Source organism: Amphibalanus amphitrite, unplaced genomic scaffold (assembly GCF_019059575.1).
Source record: "Amphibalanus amphitrite isolate SeventyFive unplaced genomic scaffold, NRLGWU_Aamphi_draft 000072F_arrow, whole genome shotgun sequence".
Classification (NCBI taxonomy): domain Eukaryota; kingdom Metazoa; phylum Arthropoda; class Thecostraca; order Balanomorpha; family Balanidae; genus Amphibalanus; species Amphibalanus amphitrite.
The window spans coordinates 999,052-1,006,331 of record NW_024881568.1 but is presented as its reverse complement, the minus strand read 5'-3'; positions in this window follow the sequence as shown (position 1 = coordinate 1,006,331).

Genomic DNA, 7,280 nt, shown 5'->3' with positions numbered 1-7,280 from the left:
GGCGAGCGCCTAGTGATTACCGACAGTCTTTCAGTGTGCCTCTAGTGTTAGTGTTTGCTGTATATAGTGACTATGCCGTCACCCATCGAGCCGGAGAGTGCCGCCCAGGACGCGCCGACGCGGCCATTCGCGTCGTTCCGGCTGCCGGCCTACGCACCTGAAGAAGCCGAGCTCTGGCTGGTGCAGGTCGAGTGTGCCTTCGCCGTCGCCGGCATCACGGATGACCACGACAAGTTCCGGCTGCTGGTGGCCAACCTGCCTGTCCATGTCGCTTCACAAGTTCGAGACGTGATAACAGCCGAGACCGGTTCGTTCTCAGAACTAAAAGGGGCCCTGAGCACGCGCCTGGCCCAGTCGCGCGCCTCACGCCTCGAGGCACTCCTCCGCGACCACCAGCTGGGCGACAGGAAGCCCACGCAGCTGTTGCGCAGCATGCAACACATGCTGGGCAGCGCGGGCCACGACCTCGGCCTTCTCAGGACGCTGTTCCTGCAGCGCCTGCCGCCGACGACCCGCGCCGCCCTCGCGCTGCTGCCGGAGGCCACTGGCATTGATGACCTGGCCAGCGCGGCCGACCGCTTCCAGGAGGCCTCTGGCGGCGCCGCCGTGACTGCTGTCTGCACGCCGACGGCCGGTGTCGCTGCCGCCTGTGGCCCGCCGGCCGGCCCTGGGGTCACGCTCGCCCCGCCGGCCAGCGCGGTGGCCGCCGCCGGACCGCCCGCCGCCTGCGGGTGCGGTAACGCCGGCATGGCCGCTGCCGTCACCGCCCTCACCGCTGCGGTAGCACGAATCGAAGCCGTGTTCCAGCGGGGCGGTGCCGACGCTCCTCGGCGTGGTCGCTCCCGCTCCCGTCCGCGCCGACCCGCACCTGCCTCGTCTGGCAGTTCTCAACCGGCATCGGTGACACCTGATGAAGGGTACTGCTGGTACCACCAGAAGTACGGCGCGGAGGCCCACCGCTGCAGACCGCCGTGCTCCTGGTCGGGAAACTAGCCCGCCTGTCCGCGCTAGCGCCAGCGGAGACGGGCCGGCCAACACTGGCGCCCCTCTTCTATGTCACCGACCTTGCCCGGAACTGGCGGTTCCTCGTCGACACCGGCGCACAGGTGAGTGTCGTCCCACCACGAGTCGTGGCCGACGGCACCACCGTGCAGCAGCCCGACGCGCCTCGACTGGAAGCAGCCAACGGCACAGAGATCAAGCTCCATGGCGTTATTTCGACTTCGGTGCGTTTCGGAACAGTGGACTACCCGTGGACTTTCATGGTCGCTGACGTATCGATGCCGATCTTGGGAGCGGACTTTCTCGCCCATCATCGTCTGCTGGTGGACATGCGCCGTCAGCTCCTCCAGGCTGAACACGGCACGACGTGCGCCGTGGGAACCCGAGCCGACATCGGCTCCGTCGGTGTGCGCATGTGCGCGGCGCCCACTCTCGCAGACTTGTTTAGAGAGTTCCCTCGAGTGACGGCCACATCTGCGCAACTCCTGCCCGTGCGCCATAACGTCACTCACCACATCGTGACACGTGGACCTCCTCGTGTGGGGCACCCTCGGCGTTTGCCACCCGACCGACTCCGCATCGCCCGTCAGGAGTTCGACAAGCTGATCAGACTCGGGGTCGCCCGCCCATCCAAGAGCAGCTGGGCGTCGCCCCTCCACATGGAGCCCAAGAAGGAGCCCGGACAGTGGCGCCCGTGCGGCGACTACCGCGCCCTGAACGCCGCCACCGTCCCGGACCGGTATCCCATACCGTTCCTGCAGGACTTCTCCGCGAACCTGCACGGCTGTACCATCTTCTCGAAGATCGACCTCGTCCGCGCGTACCATCAGATCCCGGTCGAACCCGCTGACATCCCGAAGACGGCCATCGTCACACCGTTCGGGCTATTCGAGATGCAGCGGATGAGCTTCGGTCTTCGCAACGCCAGTCAGACATTCCAGCGCTTTATAGACGAGGTGATGCGCGGACTGACGTGCTGCTACGTGTACATCGACGACATCCTCATCGCCAGCACGTCCGTCGAGCAGCACCGCCGTCACCTCCGTCAGGTACTGGAACGTCTCGACCAGTTCGGCGTCACGATCAACCCAAAGAAGTGCGTGCTGGGCGTCAACCGTATCAGCTTCCTCGGTCACGATGTGTCCCCGGACGGCATCGCCCCGCTGCCGGAGAAGGTCGCCGCAGTCCAGGAGTTTCCGCAGCCGACCACGCAACGCCAACTGCGTAGGTTCATCGGCCTGGTGACCTACTATCACCGGTTCCTGCCTGGTGCTGCCGGCCTCCTCCGACCACTTCACCGCCTGCTGGACCAGAAACGCAAACGCGCGGCGCCGGTGGAGTGGACGCCAACCGCTGAGGACGCCTTCCAACGCGTGAAGGCTGCCCTGGCTCAGGCCACGCAGCTCGCGCACCCCACTCCCGGCGCAGCGCTGAGTCTGCAGGTCGATGCCTCTGACACCGGCGTCGGCGCTGTCCTGCAGCAACACTCGCACGGGACCTGGACGCCGCTGGCTTTCTTCTCGAAGTCACTCCAACCAGCAGAGACACGCTACAGCACCTTCGGCCGCGAACTGCTCGGGGCGTATCTGGCGGTCAAGCACTTCCGGCACACTCTGGAAGGCCGCCAGTTCGCCATCTTCACCGACCACAAGGCCCTCGTGTCGGCAGTCTCGTCCGGGTCAGCCAGCTACTCGCCGAGGGAGATCCGGCACCTGGACTTCATCTCCCAGTTCACCACCGACATCAGGCACGTGCCTGGGAAAGAAAACGCAGCTGCGGACGCTCTGAGTCGAACAGTGGCGATGCTCTCAGCACCGTGCCCGCCAGTCGACGACTTCGACGAGCTCGCAGCCTGCCAGCAAGAGGACGAAGAGCTGGCGCGCTTCCGCTCGACAGAGCACGGGCTCAAACTCAGAGACGCCCGGCTCCCCAGCGGCCGCACGCTGGTCATCGACGAGTCCCAGGGTGTACCGCGGCCGTGGATCCCGGCACCGCTCCGGCGCGCCTACTTCCGGCACGTGCACGATCTGGCCCACCCGGGAGTGCGCGCCACCGTCGACCTGGTCACGCGGCGTTTCGTGTGGCCGTCGGTGAAGAAGGACGCCGCACTCTGGGCGCGCACCTGCGTCCCGTGCCAGCGCACCAAAGTCCACCGGCACACGACAGCGCCGCCCGCCTCGTTCCCGCCACCTGCCGACAGGTTTCGACAAGTGCACGCCGACCTGGTCGGCCCGCTGCCGCCGTCTGAGGGCTACTCGTATCTTCTGACGGTGGTGGACCGGTACAGTCGCTGGCCGGAGGCGATCCCGCTGCGTGGCATCACGGCGCGAGAGGTCGCCCGGGCGCTGATCTCCGGCTGGATCTCTCGGTTCGGCGTCCCGGACGAGATCATCACCGACCGGGGCAGCCAATTCGAGTCGGCGCTCTGGGCTGAGCTGTCCACTCTCCTGGGCTGCGCGCGGCGCCGGACCACCGCGTACCACCCCCAGGCCAACGGGATGGTGGAGCGCCTGCACCGGCAGCTTAAGGCCGCGCTGCGCGCCGCCGCGCCCGCCCGCTGGACGGAGGCTCTTCCTTTGGCGCTGCTCGGAATCCGCTCGGCGCTCAAACAAGACCTGGGCTGCAGCACTGCCGAGCTGGTGTACGGAGCACCTCTCCGCCTACCTGGTGAACTCATCACCCCGTCCGCCACCGCGCCTCCTACGCCGGAATCATTCGCCGCCGAGCTTCAGCGCACCATGGCGGCACTGCGCCCGACGGCACCACGACCAGCACCAAGCGCGCCGTCGTACGTGCCGCGCGCGCTGGACCACGCCTCGCACGTGTTCGTGCGTCACGACGCAGTGAAGCCGCCGCTTGCCCCGCGTTATGACGGACCATACAAGGTGCTACACAGATCAGCGAAGACGGTTACTGTGGACCGAGGCGGTCGCTCAGACGTTATCTCCATCGACCGAGTCAAACCGGCGCACTTGGAACGGCCCCCGCCTGCTCCAACTCCGACAGCATCGCCGTCTGCGGTCCAAGACACGGCGCGTTCCGCCGACTCGGAAACACCGGCCTCCGGCCCAGAGCTCCTCCTGCCAGCGCCTCGCGCACCGAAGCCGCCGCTTCCGCCACCGCGTGGCGACCTGCCGCTACAGCCGCCGCCTCCGCCCGCGCCCCCACCGCCGTGCCTACGGACGACCCGCTCCGGCCGTGCTGTACGGCCACCGACGCGTTTTCTTAACGTCACGTTCGCAGTGCCGTCTCTAGGGGGAGGGTGATGTAGTGCACCGCCGCACGTTCTCCGACGCGGCGCGGCACTACCGCCGCTGGCGACTGGCGAGCGCTCCGACGCGGGGCGGCGCCACCGTCGACCTCACGTGGCGCTGCTGTCGCAGCTGACGCGAGGCGCAGGTTCAGCGATATCCGCCAGATGGCTCTGCTCCACTTGTTCATTTTCTATGTCCGATTTATTAATGTTTTAGAAATGTATGTTCGTGTGTATGTATCACAATGTTCATCGTCGTGTGGGCATTCACGCACTCTTCTAGAAAGTATCTCTCGCTCTGATATACGTTTTCTCACTGCTTTGTACTGTCCTTAACTTTGCCAAAACGAACTATGGTTTCATCGTTGTGTTCACTACATAGCTTGCTCATGCTGTTTCAAATACATCGCTATCCTTGGCCGATCTAAGTGTTTGGGGGAGACGGCTCCACATCAGGGAACTTCCCAGCCCGTCGTTGTGTGGAATCCCAAGTTGCGAATCCCAAACACTGGAACGGCTTCATCCGGCTTAGAGCACGACTCGCCACGGCACCAGCCACAATATACACTGTGGTTTGAACATCTATATAGAAATCCCTGCCCGTCCTAGGTCACCCTCCCGCGCCTACCGGCGCTAATCGTCGTTTGAACATCTATATAGAAATCCCCGATGCCCGCTTTTCTCTCTCTCTCTCTCTCTCTCTCTCTCTCTCTCTCTCTCTCTCTCTCTCTCTCTCTCTCTCTCTCTCTCTCTCTCTCTCTCTCTCTCTCTCTCTCTCTCTCTCTTCCTTTCCCTTTCTCACTCCCTCCCTGCCTCCATCCCTCTTTTCTCCCTCCTCTCCGCTCTCTGACTTTGTCGATCACTCATCCAATCGTATGCTTACTTACCCCTCCCCATCCGTCTCTCTCCCTCCTCTCCCCGTCTCCTTCATCGCACTTCTTCGCCCCCCCCCCTCCCTCCCTCCCTCGATTTCCTCCCCTTCCCTCCACTCCCTCCCTTCCCCTCCTCTCCCCTCCACTCCAATCCCCTCTTGGTACTGAAAAAAGTACTGGCTAGTGGCTTCTTCCCCGCCCTCGCCGCAGATACATATTTTTATGTCCCAGTTCAAGACGCTATACGTATATTGGTACGCTCGTAATACTTAACATGATCGCTATTTTTTCAGTATTTTGTGGAATTCTGTAACTAACCTATCCCAAATCTGAGTGACTCGCCCCGACCCTCCCCCGCCTTCCTCCCTCTGCAACCCCCCCCCCCCCCCCCCGGGACCCACCACTCACGATCGGTAATATTTTCAATGCTAAAGATATAATCATGCCTGCTCTGTTTCCGTCTCCGTCTTCCTTCTCTGCCTTTGTCTCTGTATCTGTGTCGTCTCGGATTCCATCCCCATCTCCGTCCCAGTTCCCGTCCCAGCTCCCATTCCCGCTCCCGCTTCTCCGTCCCCGCTCCTGCTGGCCGCTACATCTCTGTCTCCGTCTTCGTCTCCGTCCTGTCCCCGTGCCCTTCCCTGTGCCCTTCCCCGTCCCCACTAAACATAAATTTTGTGGAATTCTGTAACCAACCTATCCCAATTCTGGGTACCTCGCCCCCCCCCCCCCCCGCCCGCCACTCAGGATCGGTAATGTAGTTATTCGTAGCGACCGAGTGCTGCAACTAAGCTGTAAGTGCATTTTAAAAACGTCTTTCGGCTGCATCCTCTGTACTTGTTCTCTCACCGACTCAATCATTTGCTCACTTACCCTTCCTTCTCCCCCTCCATCATTTCTTTATCCATCCATCCACCATTTACCTACCCCCCCCCCCCCCTTCCCATGTCAGTATCATGCCGCATTCCCGCTGTCCGGCAGCGGCCGCTCTGACGGCACCGCAGTTACCGCACCAACCCCTCCGCTCGCTCGCCCCACACTGCGCCGCCGCCGGCCCGTGACTGCGGCCGGTCGGTCACGTGAGGACCGCAGCGACCTCTACGGGGTCGCGACCCTAGCGGCCGGGTACTGCAACTAAAGATGTAAGTACGTTTTAAAAACATCCCGAGCTGGAATCGAACCAGCGACCCACACCTCAGAAGTCCGCCACTCTACCAACTGAGCCATCAACGACTCAAACATTGGTGCTTTGAATAAGCCTTGGTAATCTGCACGGCTTGATGACATGGTCTGGTGCGTATTGCGGTGTTTTCCGGCGAAGTGGTTGGGAGCAAATTTGGTTTTAAATGAAGGTTATACGCCATGTTTCTTGACCAAATTTTCAGAACAAGAGGGCAAAAGCAAGACAGGCCGCTGGAATTGGTTGTCCAGCGGTGACATAAACGTTTTATGATCGGCGATCGCCGGTCGTGTGAGCTGACGTCACGCAGACAGTCAGCGCCATCTCTGGAGCGTCGGGCGACATAGTCGAGGGGCCGAGTTTGGCTATTTGGGGGGTGCAAATGCGATTAAAAATGTGCCGCGCACATAGCCACGATCGAGAGCTGTCGATTGGTGGTTGAATCGTGTCTGTAGGTGGTGTGGTTTGGGCGGTTATCCCAAAAAACTGAAACGCTTCACGTATTATTTATTGTCGATTACGATTTATTTCTATCGGAATGCACATGGAGTCCCGCGCCATTTTCGTCGACGATGAATATGATCGTGCTTCATGAAGAGATAAGGGGTTTCAATGGTCTTTCAAAGCAATAATTTGATGTAAAAATTTGTAGGAAATAATATGAAGCTGGTTCAAATGGCCATCAACCATTTAAAACACCGAAAATACTCACAACTCCGTCCCGACGACCACGCAGCACCGCGCACGCCACACTACTGGCACAATGCCAAAACTGCTGTCACAGCGGAAATGTTTTTTTTCTCGATTGCAATTGTGGAATTATTTATTAAACAGAAGATGATTTTTCCGAAAAACCGACTGATTTCATACACAGATGCATGGAAAATAAAAAAATCCCGGTAAGTTTATTTGTATTGTTTTGTCGATTTTGACATGCTCCTAGTTTGCAGCCATATTTCGATATGTTCTACAGGGA